The sequence below is a fragment of the Aedes aegypti genome, chromosome 2 (genome assembly GCF_002204515.2).
Source record: "Aedes aegypti strain LVP_AGWG chromosome 2, AaegL5.0 Primary Assembly, whole genome shotgun sequence".
Lineage (NCBI taxonomy): Eukaryota > Metazoa > Arthropoda > Insecta > Diptera > Culicidae > Aedes > Aedes aegypti.
Window position 1 is genome coordinate 68,725,700 of NC_035108.1, and position 20,652 is coordinate 68,746,351.

Consider the following 20,652-nt stretch of genomic DNA (forward strand, 5'->3'; position numbering starts at 1 on the left):
AGCGAATGATTATGCAACGCTAATATGTAATAAAGTGATTGTTCGTAAAATTTTCCAAAAAAATGTTAAATAGAGGATTAATCAATTTCTTGCGTTGGGTTCATGGGAGCCAATAAATTTTCTAAAGGAGGCGAAATGTAGTGAAAATGCAAATTATGAAACAAAACAGCATTAACTCTCAAACCCCCAACGTCTGACTTTTCATTAAAAATGAACTTTAAAAAATCATAACTTGGCCAATTATTAATCAATTTTGGATCTTTTGGTCTCAAACAAACCGCATACTCCTCAAGATTTATTGTGTTCCGGAAGAAATGGGATTAGCCACTTGGTTCCGGAGTTATTCCGGATTCAAATGGGGTATATTCGTTCCGGAAGTGATAGTTCCCTTAGATTTTTCAAGATTAGCGGTAAGAAAATTATTCATTGTGTACTTTCTATAAGTGAAAAGCTGCAAGAAGGTCGAATGACATTGGTTCTCATTGATTCTGGCCATTTCGGATATCCGGTCACCTGGCACCGGTTCCTGAATGTACCCAGAGAGGACATTTTCTGAAACTCAAAGAATACTACCGTGCGACGGCTCAAAATTCCTGATTTTTTATCTGGAACATCATAGATATACTGCCAAAGACCAATATGAGGTTCTGGCCACATCCGGATACCCCGGAATCGGTTCCGGTGGGGCCTCAGAGGGACACTTTTGTAACCTTACTCACTCATATCGTGCGACGGCTCAAAATTCATGATTTTTTATCCGGAACATCATAGATATTATGCCAAAGACCAATATGAGGTTCTGGCCACATCCGGATACGCCGGAATCGGTTCCGCGAGGGCCTCAGTAGGACACTTTCGTAATCCTACTCACTCATATCGTGCGACGGCTCAAAATTCCTGATTTTTTATCCAGAACATCATAGACATAATGCCAAAGACCAATATGAGGTTCCGGCCATATCCGGATACCCGGAATCGGTTCCGCTAGGGCCTCAGTGGGACACTTTTGTAATCTTACTCACTCATATCGTGCGACGGCTTAAAATTCATGTTTTTTTATCCGGAACATCATAGATATAATGCCAAAGACCAATATGAGGTTCTGGCCACAGCCGGATACACCGGAATCGGTTCCGACAGGACCTCAGTGGCACACTTTTGTAAATCTTCTCCTTCATATCGTGCGAAGGCTCAAAATTCATGATTTTTATGCTGCACATTATAGCTATTATGCCATGGATCAATATAATATTCTGGTAACATGCGATTACTCCAGAATTGTTCTGATAAGACTCATATGCACTCTGTGTAATATTCGTTGAATCCATTGAGATAGCTGGATCCATATCGATAAGTCCATGAGACATTTCTGGCTAACCGTTTTTGTCAACATAAAAAAACACGATAAAAAACCGTGTTATTTTATTTCTTTTATCGCGGATTTAAATGTTGTTTTAGCGATTCGATTATCGAGTCTGACCTGTATTTGAATCTACAGACATATTAAGATTAGTTTGTTTTTCATTACACAATGCAACTAAATTATCTATTGGTACTACAGATCGGACTCGAGTATCGATTGTTTTTCACTCCGGATAATCGAATAATCGAATCACTAAAAAAAAGTTTAGATCTGCGAATAAAGAACTCAAATATTTTTCATCCGTTATTATATTTATATGATGCAGTGGCGTAGCAAGATATTATTTCTAGGAACATTTTGGGGTCTTGAGAAGAAAAAACAATTTTTGACCAACGTACACAAAAAAAAAACTTTTTCAAACCCCCTTTTCTTACATACGTTCAAAACTGCTGAACAATTCATATTGTATAGTGCAATACTAAATTATCTCAAATTTATGCACAAATACTGAAAAACAAGAATATCAAATATCGTACTCAGGATAATCGAATCTAAAATTCCGGATAATCGAATCCCGGATAATCGAGTCCGACTCGTACTGAAACTTATATACAAAAAAAATACATCATGGGTTAGTCCCCGATCTTGGTTATCAAAATGTTTCTTTGTGTCTTTTTTTCAAAATAATTAAATTGAATCCGTGTTTATAAATACAAAAGTATGATTAAAAACAACTGTTTGATTTTGACAGGGTTCGATATTGGCAACATGATTTTTTTCTGGATTTCTGACAAATTCAAACGGCACTATACCTTATCAAAATTTATAGAGCCCTTTCATAAATGTTGTTGAAAAAATTAAATATTTAGAGAAAATTTTAAGACATGTTCGCTACAAATTCTTTTGACTATTTCATTCTATATATCCTTGTTTCGTCCAGGGTTGACCAGGCCCTACGTTGTGTAATTTTTGGTCCCGAAGGGGCAGACGAATAACGAACGATATTCTCCTTTACGATGATTTATTGCCCACCACCGAGAGGCAGTGCTCCTGCTCGGTGGGGGATACTACTTGTAACGATCACAACTTACAACTAACATTACAAACGAAACGGTGCCTCTTTTATACATGCGAGGTAGTACGGAGGTGCGAATTGCATTACAAAGATATGATGCGCCGACAGCTAGCATCACGCAGCCCAACGCAAGAGCATCAAAGCAATTGGGCTGCTTGCTGCTAGCTGGGGCGAAAGAAGAGAAATTGAATATGCACTGCTGCGCTGCTGCTGTATCTTACTGCGCCTTGTAATGAATAGGTAATGGTTGCGGTGAGACCGAACAATCCTTTATGACAACATGTAGTTTTTTGGAATTCGTTCGCAATGCTAAATACATTCTTATACAATTTATTGTTAACCTTGATGCAATTAACTAAAGAAAAGTATAATTTTATTTTTAGAATATCAGTTAATCTTGTGGCAGAAGTGCTCCATATTTAAATAATAAAGAAATTTTAGAATGTCTTCGAAAGTCATATGATGAAATTCTATATCATTTGTTAAGCTTTGATGCTGGTTCATAAACTACATCATTTTATTAATTTGTATTCGTCCTTTAAATGAAGCCATTTTTTACACCTTGTATCCCTTATTATAGTTGCTAACGACAGTATTGAAATTAGTTGCCAAGCTCTTCCGTGAGCTCCTCCCAACCAAATTCACCTAGCATCAATTTCTCCAGACTACCAAGTTCCTTCCAACACTGTTGACCAGTTCCTTAGATGAGTCAGCATTCGTATCACGCTGAATTTGTTCAACGCGTATTGACCTTCAAATCTATATTAGATTTTCGTCCATGCTAACTCTTCCTCCAGACTACAGCTCAGCCTCCTGGCTATATCTCCACGAAGAGGATCTGCTTCCGCGTCCAAGCTCTGTGTCTTAGTCCAGGTTTTGTTTCCTTCGAACCAGCCTCAGCATTTCGCTAAGATTTCAAGTATCTAGTCAGAACCTTCATATTGATTTATGGAGTGATGCTGTTGGATAAACAATTCGGGGTATCCGGATGTAACCAGAACCTCATATTGGTCAACGGCAATATAGCTATGATGTTCATGATGACAATTCATAAATTTTGAGCCTTCGCACGATATGAGTGAGTAGGATTACGAAAGTGTCCCACTGAGGCCCTCCCGGAACCGATTCGGGCGTATCCGGATGTGGCCAGAACCTCATATTGGTCTTTGGCATTATATCTATGATCAGGGTTGGGAAAAATCTTGAAATTCACTCTACAGTAGCCAAGCAAAGCCAATCACAGTCAGCGAAGCCAGTGAAACTCACGCCCATCGCTGCTGCAGGCAAAAAGCCTTGAAAATAGCAAAACACCCGTTGCTAAGGGCAACCCAGAACTACTGTAGAAAAATGTTCTATTTCCCCGCTGCATTTCCCGCATTTAGAGCCTTCAATGACACTCATGATTTAGAAAATTCGTGCACCCAACGGCAGATTCCTACATCAACATCTTGCGGGAAAATCTGGAGGTTTCGCTGATCTAGACAGACCTTGAAGAGAAATTCATATTTCTCTAGAACAACGACCCGAAGCATACTGGCACGAAGACCAAGTCTTTCTTCCGGTTTTGTCGGATTAAACCGCTGGAATGGCCTCCACAAAGCCCAGACCTCAACCCCATCGAGAATTTGTGGGCGATTCTCGATGTCAGGGTTGACAAAACTGGTGTTACCAACAAAAATAATTATTTTGAAGCCTTGGAGCGCGCCTGGGAAGAACTAGATCCATAACGCCTACAAAACCTGGTGAAATGCATGCCGAAGCGCCTCCAGCAAGTCCTTAAGGCCAAAGGAGGACACATTAACTATTAAATTGCTTTTTATTTTTCTCAAACCATCTTTTCTGGGGCCAAGAAGGAAGTGGGCACTTATTTTTGTCACTATTTTTTTGTTCAATACAAATTGATTTTCTTTTTTTTTTTTTTGAGTTAAATTCTTTTTTTATCAAAATTTCGTAAGTGCAACTTTAAAAGAATATCAAAAATAAACTATCAAAAAAGATTTAAGTGTGTTAACTTTAATTTGAACCAAATCAATGAGAGAAATTCGAAAACTGGTAAGGTGGGCACTTTATTTTGCCTATCAGTGTAAGTACTTTTTTATCTATCTTTATTAACGAGATTTTTTACCTTGCGACCAAGAGCTCCTATCAACCATTCCAAAGGAAGTCGTAACTGAATTTTTTTAATGACTATCTCGGGGATGGGATACGATCCCAGGTCCTCGGCATGAGAAGCGTTTGTTCTAACCACTACACCAGGTCCGTCCCCCAACTAAGTACTTATTTTATTGAAATTAATTTGACATCATGTGAGCTGTTAAGGACAATGTAGCAAACAGTAGTAAAATCGTGATCGATAAGCCCATTGTTTTTGGTAACAATTTTAATGCTTGCTGATCAGAGTTGTGTTTGATCCGTCGACCTTGACGCTTGCTCCTGCGGTGGCGGGCGATAAGGGCAGGATCAAACATGTCGCGCGTTGTTCGCGTACTGAAATGAAAAAACACCGCGGATCGTAGTAGTTAGTAGTGTTTGATCTATTGATCGCGTCACTTGCTCCTGAGTGGGCGAGTGATGAACACTTGTTCGGCGTACAATGCGATAATCGAATTATTTCGCGATTCTGATTAGGCGTGATTATATATTATATATATCATGGATTGCATCACCAATTATTGGTGACTCCCAGATCTTTACCTTATCCCACTAACCCAATATCCTTACCATGACAACTGTGGAGATGCAGAGGTATACTCGGTCTCTAGTAACAACGGTTGTCTAACTAATATTCCTTCCTTTCCCCGATGACCATAAGGACGTGGCCGGCGCCGTAATTGACTTTTAATATTTGAGCTCTCAATTTGTGCACATGAAAGAATGGTAAGCTCATCCCAAGCCCCATTCATTAATTCCCTGTGCAACTTCGATTGTTCTGGTCAATCACGGAGTAGCAACTACGAATTGTACGGTCATCTATGCTCATGCTCATGCTCACAATTTCAATGCTTGCTGATCTTAGGCGTTATTTATTAAGGTTTATTATGAGTGCATTCAATTATTGAAGATTCAAAGAAGGTACACCAGAACAGATCTTACTAAAAGCTGTTGTGTTGTTAGCTTCATGATAATTATTTTAATTATTTGTGGTAAACCGTTGCAAACACCTTTCTGATCGGAGGTCAAAGATAAAAAAAAAAGACATTATAGCTCCGGCCACGCCGGAAATGGAAGGTTAATAATGATATGATATTTACTAAACGAGAAACTAGCGACGCATCGACGCCATTGTAGGAGTCAGAATTCGTGATGATAGAGAAGAGAATGATCTAGAACTTGGTTGTTTAAAAATGAAAATGAAATGCGCTTGAATTTCCCAATATTAATTGAAAGTGACTAAAACAGATTCGAATCTTTAGACTCAATGACATTTCAATTCTCATAATATCAGCTCATCGCGTAATAAAATTTCCCTAAGGATGATTCTAAAGTGATTTCCATACTAATGATTATTATTTTTTTTTGGCTAGTTCATCTCCACTGCCATTCTATTTTCAAACGCGTTAAAAACTATTCCAGTGCACGGAAAAAAATACTTTGGATTACGGTTCAAATTTAACGATGAATCAGAATACAGTGGGATTCAATTTTTTGGCAACAAAAGAGATCCGTTTTTGGCAACATGTTTGAGTAACTAGTAACATAAATGTTAATATCTATTGGATGCGACTGTTTTTTTTTTTTTTGAACAACGGTAACCTTCATTTAATTTTTTATTGATTTTATTTAATCTTCGCCGTCCAAAACCCTTGGATCGGATTGATATCGAGCCCTGAAGAAGGTCCGATACAAGGACCGAAACGTTGGCAAAGATTAAATTAAATCAACGCATTTGTAAATATAATCGTGTATTCTGATTTAGTCATTTAATTGAAGGTCATTTAGGCTTGAAGATACTGAGTGCTGAAGATTCCTAGCGTACAAAAAAAACAGCATCATACCGCCACTTTGCTGCTAACTGTAATCAATAAAACCTTCAAATCCCATCCTTACCTAAAGATAATTGTATTCCCCAGAAGCAAACAAGATTTAGTAAACCAAATCAAATGAAATCGACTCCGTTTTGCCTGACGGCGCATGAGGGGGCCATGACCCCCGGGCCTCCACAGTTTAGGGGCCCCACAAAATATGACTGAAATAAATATTTTTGAACATTTAAAAATTATCAGAAACCGTCCAAATGTGCCAACGTTTTGAATCACATCAAAACATTATAAAATTTAAGATTTTTAATTTGTTGTTAGAATAGTTTTCTGTGGCTTGAAATTTAAATCATTTTTAGCCTTGTCAGTAGTGTGCAGTATATTTGCTTTATCGTTTTGGATCTGAGAGTTTCTGTTTTTGTTTGATTCGAAGAGTTTTGTTTGGAACTCATTCACATAAATATAAGAATGAATGAAAATGAAAAAAATAATGTTCTGACAGTGCGGTGACTGGTGAACATATTCCTTAAACTTTAAAGAACAAATACGTTGAAAAGTGAGGAAATCCAAAATTATTTTCATATATTTCCAAAAAGTTATGTTGAATTACAATTGAGGAGCCCAAAGTAAGTGAGAGTGACATGTAGGTCAATTGTGAGTTAAGTGTACTGAAATATTGTACTGTGTTCAAGCTTTACAAGAGAATTTGTATGTGGTATTTACTTCTCAAATAATATTATAATTATACTGGCTTGTTTTTTGACTCTCATCTAATTTGTACGAACTAAAATATTGCTGAGAAACTTCAAAACCGTTTTTCTCAAAAGAAGGTTTTGTCACTTACTCTGTGCTTATTATGGTTTCAAAGCAGTTCAATCTTACTTTAGGTAATTAGAACCTTACCCGGATCACAAAGCATAAAAGTTATAAGGGAAATTACTAATGAGAGCATATTATAGCATTGTAACTCTTTTGTGAATCCGGTCCTGGTTCTTTACCATATTGTAATCATTCCTCTATGAATTTTATATTAATATTTCTATGGAAAATCCTGTTTTGAAGAATATCATAATTATTGTGTACAGCAATTGGTTTTAGTTGTTTATGCTTGCTTTCTAACAACAATAAATCAATCAATATGAGATGCTTTACTTTGCAATAATTTTGAAAAGTCATTTCCAGCTTACGAAATTTTGACAAATTTGACGGGGTTTTATATTTATTAAATTCATTGAAAAAAAAAAAACATTCAGATTCACAACACCCATATTTTTTTTTCTATTTACAGTTAAAATAAAATGTATTGTGTTTCAGCATTCTTATGATTCTTCCATCGGTTTTATTAATAATTATTGTTCAGTCTCTAAATATAGGTCATTTTTGCGATTATTGTTTTGACATGGTCCATTCATACATTAGTAAATAAAAAGCTCACAAGGAATCATTGAAGCTTTTAAGCTCTATAAAGTATCGCCATCGGGGGTGATACTTGTCCTAGGGGTGACATGGGCCAAAGCATGGTCTGAAATATGTCAGCAATTTTTGGGAATATTGTTATAAAATTTTAACGAGATGTTCCTTACAGTTATCAACAGCTACCGTCAAAAAGTAAGATCTTGGGAGCTCATAGTTACTTTTCAATAAATTATCGAAAAAAGCTTTAAATTTGTCACTTTTGTTGTGTTATGAAAAATCTCTTTTTTAGGTTGATGATACTATTCCAAAATTCCAAAATAATAACTGTCATTTGAAAGCTGTAAGAAACATGAGAAAAAGACATAGATTCAATTGATTTGCTCTTATTCCGAGTTAATTCTTGTTTGTTTGGCCCAATGAGACCCCCTTGAATGGAGTAAGGATGGGCCAAATTTCATACGTAATGGTAATTTCGACTGGATCTTGAATACCACTTTCGGATGGCTTTCTCAGTCTGGAAGTCGAAGCCATCCGAAAGTAGCATACGTTTACCATTCAATGAAAAACAAACCAATTTCTTATATTTTATTATATTCAAAAGAACATATCATGTCAAATTACGAAAATGCCCAATCTTACCCCCGACGATGGTATGTCTGTCACAATTAACAAAATGGGTCTATAGATTCAAAGCATAGTCTTACCCTACAGAAATCTGCTTCGTGTGGAGCTTTCTGAAGTCCGGCAATCATAGGATAAGAGCTTTGGCGTATCTACATTTCTGATGCTGATTAAGGGTTTCTCTTTCGTGCTTATAGGTATACTGATAGTTGAAGTCATCCGCAAATGTTATGTTCACACATCTGGGGAAGTGTATGAGGAATACACGTTTTAAGACTTTTGCAATAGAAGAAGCATTGGCGTAGCTAGAATTTTTTTCTGGAGGGGGCCTAGGGGGGGCCTAGCAAATACTTCTTTTACAGAAGTAATGCCGGTCCCAATAATCATGGTTCTCACAAATTTCTTAGTTTTAACAGATTTGTATTGATTTTATTTATTTGTTATTTTGTCTCATTACGTGGCACATGGGTGATGTTTGTAAATTTCAATTTTCGCTACGGAAAACATTTATTCTTTTTGTAATCCGGTCAAAATTCCTTTAATTCTAGCAAAAAAAATATCACAAGGAATGTCCTTTGTGATTCTTCCACGTTTTTCAGGTGTTTAACCATGTCCTTTGAAGAGATTCCTCAGAGAATTCCTACGGAAATTTCTTCATGAATTATTTTCGTACTCTTCAGCGCTTTCTTCAAGAACTCCTTAACCAGTTTTCATTGAGTTTGTCCTGGAATTCCCACGGAAAAGCGATCTGAGACTTTCTAATCTTACTAAAATATTTCACGAAGAAACTCTTTCAAATTGTTTACAAACTTTACAAAACTCATTGGGAATTCCGCCAGAGTATGTTTTAGAAATTATGTTAATAATTTCTCCTGTAAGGTTCTCTACGCACTTATTACGTATAAATACCAATTGTTAGTTTAAAATATCCTGCAGTTGTTCATTAGCAACTTGTTAAGGATTTTCAGGAATTACTGAAGATTTCTCCCAGAAAATAGTACAAAGCAAGGATTCATTCCACGAATTTTTCAAAGAGTTCGCCTACAGTTTTTATAATTTTGCTTTTATAAACTTCCAAAATCTCCTCTACAGGATTGTTTGAAAAAATCTCAGCAAAAACTTTCCAGACTTCCTGCATAAATTCTTCCACGTGTTACTCTAAGGATTCCTCGTAATATTCCACAAGAATTCCATTAGCAATTAAAAATAATTCAATTGGAAAAATGTTAATCATGATTTCTTAAAGAAGTTTTCCGCAGATCTGTCTGCATTTTTTCACAGATAATTATTTTTTTGGAATTCTCTAGAATCAATGAGCAATATTCCGTAAAAAACTGTCTCGATTTTTTTTGTTCATAAATTACGAAATGTTTGAATTATTCTAACAATTTATAAAATTCCTAGCGGAATACGTTCAACTATTCTTTCAAAAACTCTTCCGTGAAAATACTCAGAGAATTGGCACGTAATTTATTCTTACAGAATTATATTATTGTTTCCTTAAGATTCTTCCGAAAAAAATAACAGAGATTTATCTAAGTATTTTCCGAAAACTTTTTTCGTTAAACTGCACTAACGATTTTTTGGGGAATTTTTTGAAGAAATTTTCATCAGATTTACTAAGATTTTGCAATTCATTCTTGAACTTCACAAACAATGTTTTGGTTCAAAAATTACTCCAAAAATATATCAATATCTTTAGAGATTGCTATGCAAATTCCTCAGATTCCTAAGGAAACACTTACAAAAAAAAAGGTTTGAAAAAACTTTGTATTTTTGTATTTTTTAAAAACGCTTACAATTTACCGTTTTAAGATTCTTCAAAATGTTGTTTTTTGGAGTATGGAAAGATTTCTGTACGAAGTTTCTCAAAGCATCATGTGAAGGAAGGATAAAAACAAAATATTGAAGCTGGTGCAACAGTAGATGGGCAATGATACATTGAGAGATAATTTATAATCTTTTCTCTAGAGGTGCAATTACATGATAATTTAAACCTTTCTAATGAATTTACAAATAAAACACAAAACTTATCAAGAAGTTCCTTCGGATCTTCATTAGATATTATCCTTGAAATCTATTCTTTCTTGGGGATGAACCTGCCTACGGCAGAAAATCCCTTCAATAAAAAGTAATTCAGTAATTCATATTCTTTCTTGACTTCTGATTTTCTAGAATTCTGCCAGAAAACATCTAGAAGTTCGAGGGCGAAACAAAAAATGGACTCTGACACACTATAAAATACATTATTTTTAGAGAAGTGTGTTAAGGAAGATCAATACAAATTTCTTCATGAATATCTTAAAAAATGCTTTCCCCATTCTCAGTTATTTTGCTACATGTTTCTCTACAAATTCTTTTACCGCTATGCTAGTTTCGAAAGCTTAAGTTTGTCTAGGGTTTTTCAACAAATTTCCTCTGAAGATTCGAAGGCAAGAGACATTTTTAAAATCAATGTTTTTTTTTCCAATCTGGGGATTTGAATCAACATTTCAAGAAAAAAAAACATAGAAGAATTTTTGACGTAATTTGTGACAGATTTTGGAAACATTTCTTAAGGACTTTGATGAACTTCGCGAAAAAAATTGTAATAACAATTTTGTGAAAACTACAGAAATTCGCAGAAGAATTTCTAGTAGAATTTTCAGCGAAATACCTCAGTATTAGATTTGACAGAATCAATTATTTTTTGGAGAAATTGTGAGAAAAACTGAACTTTTGAAAGATTGGGTAACATATTTTAGGTAAATCTGAGAACATATTTCGGAATCAATTTGCTAATAAAAAGCAGACATGGACAGGGCAGGAATGGATGTCCAATAGGAAGACTTGTTTTGAAAGGATGAACAAGTCCCACAATATTATTTGACTAATTTCCAAGATATTTGCAAAATTTCTGAAGCCACTAAAATTGTATAAAGAACATCTAAGAGTTTTTTTTTTAAATATTTGCTAGAAATTATAAGATTTCTTGAAAAAATATTGTTTAAGCAATAAATTTATTCATGCGAGAATACTTAAAAAAAATCAAAATCAAAGAGAGAATTTATTGCTGGAATAAAACAATATGGTCGATTTTGTTACATTTCACACCAGGTTAAATTTCTTTCATTTATTTGAAGAAAACTTGGCTATGCCGAAATTTATGAGGATAAAAGAAATCACCGGACACCTCGAACAGGGTATCCTAAAAAAAAACAAAAACAGTGCATATTCACTTGCTTTATACTGAAACAGAATTATTTGGATTACACAGCGTAACAAAAATTACATGTTTGCGTGTCTCAAGGATTAAATTATGTGTCTCTAGTAGATTTGGGGCCGCTGAATCTTATGCCGTTCTCAGAAATGTTCCTGCACGTCACAAATTTTAGCTACAGGTCACCAAAGTTGTATAAAACACTGGTTAAATTGATGTTTACATGAGATTTAAAGTATGATTTATCAAACTTTTTTTTTGCTCCAATCCAGCAAGCATGCAAAATAGGATTTCAACTTTCATTTTACACATAATTTGGTTGAAATTGTATGATAAAATTTTTATTAATTGATTTTTTCTACATGCTTGCAGTCTCCATACATTTTTTTTTGTTTCTCTAATATGAAAAAATATAATACTTTTATAAAACACCAAAAACAAACTTCTGAACATGGATAGTATTATGAACTTTGCTGATATGTGTTGTTATACACATAAAGTTTGAATTCAGTGGCAAATTATTCAAATAAATTGCCATACAAGCTGGGAAACTTGCATGCAAGTTGGCTGAAATAGTCAAATTTTGCATTTTCAACAGCCAATATCTCAAAAACTAGACGCACTGTGATATTTTTGAAAACGGCAATGGATTCGGCAACCCTTAATTAAGTAAATAGTGGTATTTAGATGCTTGAGGCAAAAACGTGTTCCACAGTGTTATTAAGAAAAAAAAAAAATTTTAGAAATCAAATTTCCAGGATATTGACGCTTTTTTACACCAAGGTATTTTTTTTTTTTTTTTGCAACTGAGATGTCGAAAAATTGCGCTTATCGCATACAACGAGAAGCTAGTTCTAACAGCAGTCAATTGAACGACAGCTGGACGGTTAAGCTTAAGGTTGTCGTGCGATTCAACGAACTCAGAACCGCCACGCTGATGCTGTGTAACTCAAGCGAGATTTTCTCGCTAACATAAAATAACGTAACTACTGAAGAGATTTTTATCAATAACAAGAGTTATGTAAATTGATTCAGAAGATTCTGCTCCATGTAAAATTGTTATTTTTTTTTATTGTCATCAAAAATTCTGGGGGGGGGGGCCTGGAAGATTCTGGAGAGGGCCAGGCCCCCCTGGCCCTCCCTGTTCCTACGCCAATGAGAAGAAGTATCGTTAGGCCAGTAAATTTCGTTCGAAATCCCTACATTATGTTCAACCGACTGATTTCACACAAACTGGCAACATTTATACTAAGGCTTTCCTAAACAGCAGATGTTAGACCTTTCTTATAGGCATTGCCTGAGGTTAACTTGAACGGCTCTGATCCAGTTGAATATTGTCTATTTCCTTTCTACTTTGTTTCCTAAGTCTAGTCAGGTCAGAATTCCACCATGTTGTTCCTTTTGTAGTCTTAACAGATCACAGAGAACGAGTTTCTGGAAAAGATTCCATAACGTAGGATGTTGCGGAAATTATGGCAAGTCAATGGACAAAGAGTTTGGACGAAGTCTGTACTACTTAAGTATTCCTTCAGACTGGAGTTTCTTGAAAAAGTATCTGAGCTGCATCATATAATTTGATGAGCATTTGTATCACTGCTTGCAGTTAACAAATGGTCTTTCGAAATGCAGACGTGTACTTGTTAAAGTTCTGAGTTATAAAACCGGCGTATTTACTATTGCAGTCATTAACCGATACATCAATTATGATACCACAGATATTTTTTGAATACTTTATTGACACTTTTACGTACAATACAAGCCTAAAATACTAAATGTCTTGACATATCTTTATAATCCCATCTCGTATCTAATTAATTTGCCTACACTAATCCTTTGCTTGAATATTATGAGTACCTATCTGAAAAGTGTCAAACAAACTATCGTTCTTACGAGCAGTCGTTCCATAATTCCAAACATATAAGATTGCATGCCACGGAATCATTTATTCAATCCATCTCCCTAACCTACCACAACAACAGGTTGGGTTGGGAAACTTGTCGCGCTGCATAGGAATGGTCGGCAAACGATGCACGACGAACAACTTGCGATCATGTGCATTCACTTATTGCGCAAACTTGAAGACAGAAGTTTAATGCATAAAAAAGGAATTACCAGGCACCTCCTCCTCAAGTCGTAACCTGTTATTCAACACCCAATCTGGCGACTGGGTTATTCGAATGCCCTTCGACTTTGCCACACTCGCCAACCAAGAGCAACAGGGGAAGTACGGCAAGAGGCCTACATATATATCGTGAGCAAATATAGAACCTTATAGAGCTACATACAACCCACGAACCCATCAGCCTGCACTGCATAGGGGTAAGACATGTCGGCAGAATGGCGACTGACTGACTTACATTCGAGCCCATAAAAATCCTTCCACCGAAAGAGCTCTGCAACTTGTAGTCATTCCCCCCAGCCATAGTCCCAGTAAAACTTATAGCGCAAATCAGTTCCTTCGCTAACGACTCGCTCTCTAACCGACCACCATTTGCTTCATTTTGCTTTATTTCCAGACCAACCTCGGTGTACAAGCTCTGGCTCTAGCCTGTTGGGCCGGGTAATGACGTCATCAAAGCCAACGCGGGGCACTTGCAATATAATATGGTAATATAATAATGTTGAGCTACTAACCAGCATGCCGTCGCCGTTTTCGCCGATACCGATAATTCCGTGGTGATTTCTTTTGCAAATATCGAGCCACGGTGAAGGAAAAGTGAAGTGTAGAGAAGAAATTGTGCAAATATTGCCCCCACAGGGACATTCTGCCTTCAAGAAGAAATCACTTCTCCGCTTTCGACCGTAGTGTTCTGGATGCATGCCGGTGTCAACGTGAGTGCAAGAATAGATAGCTGGCGTGACATTTCCCTTCATGTGGATTTATGGCTTCATAGGTTCTCCAGTGTGGAAAAAAGGTGAGTAAACACTCAGGGAGAAACAATTGGGAAATTTATAAAACATAATTTTGAAAATGACCCATAAATTTGAAATAGAATTACAATAATATGGACTATGAAACATGAGAAAACGGATCAATTTCTATGTTAGGGAAATAATTATACAACGTTTTGAAATCTTAAGTAGGGTGCCGGTACCAATGGTTGTAATGTACCAGTAGATTGGACTATGGAATAAAACGTACATTTTTTGATAAAAACGACATGTGCTATTTTTGGTGGATAGATCGCCTCTAGTTTAGTCGATTTGCCAAATTTCAGCTTTTTATTTCATCAAAAAGTCATATAAATAATTAAGTTTATGCAAAAAATTTGCTCCCTTGCACCAATAGTTGCCGTCGTGTTCCAGTAGTGGATCAACGGATGGAAGCAGTTTCTAAAATGGATGTATAAAAATGCAGAAAAGTCCCAGAGATGTGCTTAATGCTTCATTCGAAAGATATTAGTTGCTGCTCGAAGGGAAACATGTTAAACCTGTATAAAAATTTGCCTTTTTGTTTAAAATTCCTTGTATAATTCCCAAACGTCTACTACTGGATCACAAGCGCAACTACTGGAACACGTGTACCAATAGTGGCTCAAGCGATTTTATGTTAAAAAATTAGTTTTATCACTCTTTTTATATTTTTCCAATATAGTAGAGGTTGAAATCTTTCTGTTGACGCCAAAAGATCTCTGCTAAGGCTTTTCGTTATTTTGCTATGATTTTTTATAGCTTAGGTAGTCCACTAATGGCACCGGCACCTTAGGACAAAAAAAAGTCCATAAATATCTCCGTATGAAACTAACTATGCATTCTTCTGACTACTTTTGATTTGATCGTTGTGTAGTTTGTTATTTTCGGAAACTGCAATAATTCATAAGGCGCATTATGATTTTCAGTCTTATGCATTATTAAGAACATACACTAATGTCTCATAGAAGCTTAATTTTCTCAGTTCGTATTATTTTATAAGGTTTATTTTTTGATATTTTTGTATTCACCCAAATAGCATTAGTAGCTGAATAACAGTTTATTCAACTAAAATATGCTTGAGAGTGATCTGTTCAACTCCTATTCCACAAAAATGTTTGTTGGGCAGTTTCTTGAGTGTACAGAACAAACAACCTCTCGTCCAATTGCTTGAAGTTCTTATGTAATGTGCCTGTTTGTGCAGGGAATTCCAAAACGAATAGGAATCGAAATGCATCTCTTTAGGTTTTGATGGGGCAACACAACAATCGAATCTGTCCGTCGAAGAAGGGAATTGGCACAGCAAGTTTTGCTGCTAGCTATTATTTTCAATCGATCACGTTCTCTCTGCAATGTGTTTTCTAGATTGCGTATAAATGTCTGTCAAGCAATCCGTTTCAGGTGATGTGGAAATAGTTTTATTGATTTCGTCTTCTTACCTCTGGCGTTGCATCACAACGCGGACAAAACCTGCCTACCGTAATAGTGTTTTATGAAAAAATCGCATCCAAAAAAACTGTGATTGTTATACCGAAACGATGAAAGAAATCCGTCCGTCAAGATTTTTTATGGAATTCACGGCAATATATTAAAAGATTTACCAACGGTAATTTATTAAAATATATCTTTATTACCAAAGAAAACAAAACTTGAAAGGATTTTCGGTATAAGTCTAATTGCTAGACACTCTAACTTCATCATCAACTCTTAAATCATAAAAAGAACTATAGGGACCCGGATCCTATTCTTGGCACTTTTGATTCACTTCGGCAGTGGTGTTTTTTGAAAGCTACTAAGTCATATTCGGCCACAACATGCGTCGTATTGAAATGCTTTTTATGGCAAAGTTTCAGAAGATTCGGCAGAGAAAAACCTCCCATGCAAAAGTGAATCATGGAAGTGCCCAAGCAGCTCTGCACCCTATCACGATTACTTTTTTTGGTTGTATATTTAGATTACAGAATTTTTGTTATGTCTGATTACCTATTTGTTGTTGTTGATGAACGAAGCAAGTTAACGCAAGCCATTTTGAACAATGAGCTTTTATATTCTCGATACCACTCTGGCTGTATCCGGATCTTACAAACTTCAAAAACATCATTTTTAATTTTGAAATTTCTTGAAGACAGCTTAACAGATTTGTTTAAGAGAAGATTCTCAACACCTGAGTTTCTCACGAATTTCTTTCAGCAATTTGTTTCTCTGTTTTCATTGGAAACTCTTTGAAAGTTCCTTGCACAAATTATCTCCCTTTGCATTTTCTTCCACAATTTCTCCAGAAATAGTTTCTTAACTATTGCCAGAGGTCTTAGTTGTAATTCTTTATATAAGAGGTTTCTTTGGATGCGGTAAATGGGTACCACTTTTTGTGTTACTTTCACGATTTTCTCTTGATATTTTTGCAATAATTTCTTCAAGTTCATCCAGGAAGTTTTAGGGAATTTCCTTTGTTAACTATTAGAACTCTAAAATGTTTGTACTTGGTACTTCTTCCTGAAAAATCCATAGTTATTCCAATTACATGACGTTTGTCTGAGAATTGTCTTAAAAAACAACATCCTTCTATGTGTACGCATTTGCGAAATATCGCATAATTAGCTCCAATTTGAAGTTCATAAAAACGCCAGCACAACGCGATGGTCAAATTCCGAGCTAAAGTGTAATCCATGTGGAAGTCCTTATTCTCCTGAGCAATTTTGCCGAAGACAGCTTCCTTCTATATGCTAACAATCTCGAGTTATCGTATAATCAGCCCCAACCGGAAGTCCATACCGTCGCCAGTGCCACGCGATGGTCGAATTCTATACTACGTTGTATCCACGGAAGGTGAAGGGTCACAAGACTTTGAAACACTCTCAAAAATCCATTTATGAATCGATTTTCATTCTTTTAGCTTTATATGAAAGATGAAAGAACTCTTGATGGAACTTTTGACTTTTTTTTGAGAGCATGGCCATCTTAAAACTGTTTCAGAAAGAAATGGAACACATCATATTCAGCAGTTCATACACATGTACAGTATGACGGTTCAAATTTCATGTAGTTTTTTTTTTCATTTCGATTTACAAGAACATCAAGGGGACAAACAATTAGATTTGGACGGAATTGATCGGAGTATTCCGGATTCGAATGATTTTTCACCCAAGTCTAAACACCATACCAAAAATCAAACATAAAGTTCAAGCATAATGACACAAATCTCCTAAATGGTGGGGAACGTGCCTTTAGAGCCGATACTATTTCCGTTACGGCCAAATTAGAAAAAAATATGATATGTTTATGGAATCGGTATCATCCGACAAGTCACAATTCAGGTTTTTTATCTATAAATAAAAATACATTTTATCGCTGACGAATTATAACTTTTCACAGAAATCGAAAATTTGGGACCAATTAAAATATGGCTCTAATAAACCCTCCAAAAAATCTCTATAGACTCTTTTACACCCAGATAGCCGCAGCGGTAAACGCGCAGCTATTCAGCAAGACCAAGCTGAGGGTCGTGGGTTCGAATCCCACCAGTCGAGGATCTTTTCGTATTGGAAATTTTCTCGACATCCCAGGGCGTAGAGTATCTTCGTACTTGCCACACGATTTACACATGCAAAAATGGTCAATTGGCATAGAAAGCTCTCAGTTAAAACTGTGGAAGTGCTCATAGCTGAGAAGCAGGCTTTGTCTCAGTTGGGACGTAACGCCAGAAAGAAGAAGAAGACCAAGAATTCTTTCAAAGATTCCCCCAGAATTCCACATTTTACCAGAAATTCTTCCAAGATAATCTTTACCGTAATACTTGTAGCGATTTCTCCAGGGATTCCACTAGTTTGCTACCAGATTTTCTAGACCGGTTCCGCTAAGGTTCCAGAAATACCTTCATCAATTCGTTCAGAAATTTTGCCTGGAGTTCCTCTATGGTTTATTCCCGGATTTTTGCAGGGATATCTCTAGCGATTTAGCCAAGAGTTTCTGAAGTTGTGATTCCTTCATAGACTCCTCCAGTGAAATCTTTACTGGGATTTCTTCAGGATGTTCTTCAAGGATTTCTCAGGGATTTTCCTAGATTACTAGTTTACTTCTAGGACTTCTCCAGATATTCCTCCAAAGATTCTTCTAGCTATTGACTTGACGATTGACTGATATTACTCCAAAAAATCTTCCAGATACTTCTCAAAGTATTCCTCCGGGAAACCCTCTATAGGGATTTATGGAGATGTCTTCAAAGCTTTCTGTAGGTTACACTAAGACTTCAAGGATTACTTTAGATATTTCTCCAGAATTTCCTCAGGTAGTCTCCTAGAAATTCCTCTAGGAATAATTCCTGAGTTTTCCTCCAAGGATCGATCCAGGTATTCTTCGGGAGATTTCAGAAATTCATCTAGGGATTCGTCAAGAACTAAATTCATGATTCCTATAGGGATCTCTCGTTACGAGGTAAGATCTATCATATTGTACTCTTGTTGTAGCTGTTTTTGTTAATACTTGTAAGTTACAGTCGGAAGAGTATAAAAGAGTAACACGCCACTAAGACACATCTTTTTGTCCAAGATGATAAAGAGGTCAAACTGGAAAAAATGACTCAATCAGCATCTGAGGCAGGTTTCAATTCATGAGACAAATACTTTCAAGTATTAAGTGATAAGTTCAAATGCATATCTTTCGTAATTTAGGAAATACGCGATTCCCAATCAGTGCAGTAGCAGACCTCCTACGGTCTAAAATAAGCTGCTTGTTTCAAGGAATTTAAATGTCGAATGCGATGAAACCTGTTCACAGTGTCAAAAAACGAGCTTGAACCTTATAAGTAGAAGCAATAATTTGATACGCAAGAGTACCGATGTATCATTCAACCAGCTCAGTGGCCGAACCTGATTAAGGGGCGTGCTTTTGAAAGTTTAATGTTGCCAAACTATTCCCTTCAAAAAGTATATTTTTCTAAATAAGCTTTTTGCAAAATGGTAATGGATGATAATTGTATAAAAATCGACTACTTCATTATTTCTCAATAATATTGGAGTACATGCACTAAACAAAGGATACGGGTATACCACAAAAGATCAAAGAAAACTGGTCGCAGTGGTTCATCCCGAACAGAAAAAGATAGGGATCCCTCAAGAGTTTAGGAATTCTCCCAGGGATCTCATAGGTTCATAGGGATACCTTCAAGAAAATCGCAACATGAGTTATTCCAAGGATTTTTCCAGGCAATCCTCCAGGGATTCCCCTTCAAAATTTCTCTGGAGATTCGTTATGAGCCTCCAAAAAATCTTCTGAGTTTTCCTCAAGAATTCCTCTAGAAATTCCTACAGCGATTTGCCCATGAATTTCTCCATAAATTTCATAAAAAAAATATAATTCTTTCAGGGTTTTCTTCGCGATTTTTTAGAAAATCTCAAGAACTCCCTTTTTTGAATCAGTTTTTTTTTTAGAAATTATTATTATTATTAGTTTTATTAGGTAGATTTTCAACCCGTGGCTGGTTCATTTCCATATGGATTTTTTTTTAGTAATCCCTGAATAAGTTCCTGATAGGATTCCTGAAAGAACCTCTAGAAAAAAAAATCTAGAGGTATCCCAGGTAGAAGTCCTGGATAAATTCTAGCATAAGCATATGGAGGGATTTCCGAGAAAATCACTGGAGGAATTCGTGAAGAAATCGCTGGAACATCAATATGCTTATCGGCTATTTTTCAACGGTTTTTTTTTTCATAACAAAGACTGTGTACACAAAAAGCATATTTCATAAAACAATACAGTCTACCTGCTCATCCCTTGAACAATTTCTAGAGGAAACTATGTGGAGATTTTTCTGCAGCAATCCTTGGAGAAATTCCTCAAGAAAAAGCTGAAGAAATCTCTGCAGGACATTTTCCTAAAAAAAAACATTGGCGGAGTCTCTGGCGAAACTTTTGTAGGAATCTGTAAGGAATCTCTAAGTTAATTACTGAAAGACACCTGGAGGCATACCTGGAAGAATCCATGAAGAATCCATGGAGGCATTCCAGGAGGAATCAGTGAAGAGATTTTGCTGGTGAAATCGAAAAAATCCCAGGAAAACCCCTGTAGAGATTTTTTTTTTTCTGGAGAACCCCAA

The 20,652-nt window shown here is 36.0% G+C and overlaps 1 protein-coding gene across 1 annotated transcript in view; it reads left to right on the forward strand.

The window, feature by feature from the left end:
* Nucleotides 1-20,652, forward strand: part of LOC5572344 (probable serine/threonine-protein kinase yakA) — a 242,148-nt gene that overhangs the window by 83,343 nt on the left and 138,153 nt on the right. Inside the window, exon 2 of the mRNA XM_021841135.1 lies at nucleotides 14,168-14,566. The gene's annotated coding sequence lies outside the window, so the exon portion shown is untranslated. The remainder of the gene's footprint in view (nucleotides 1-14,167; nucleotides 14,567-20,652) is intronic.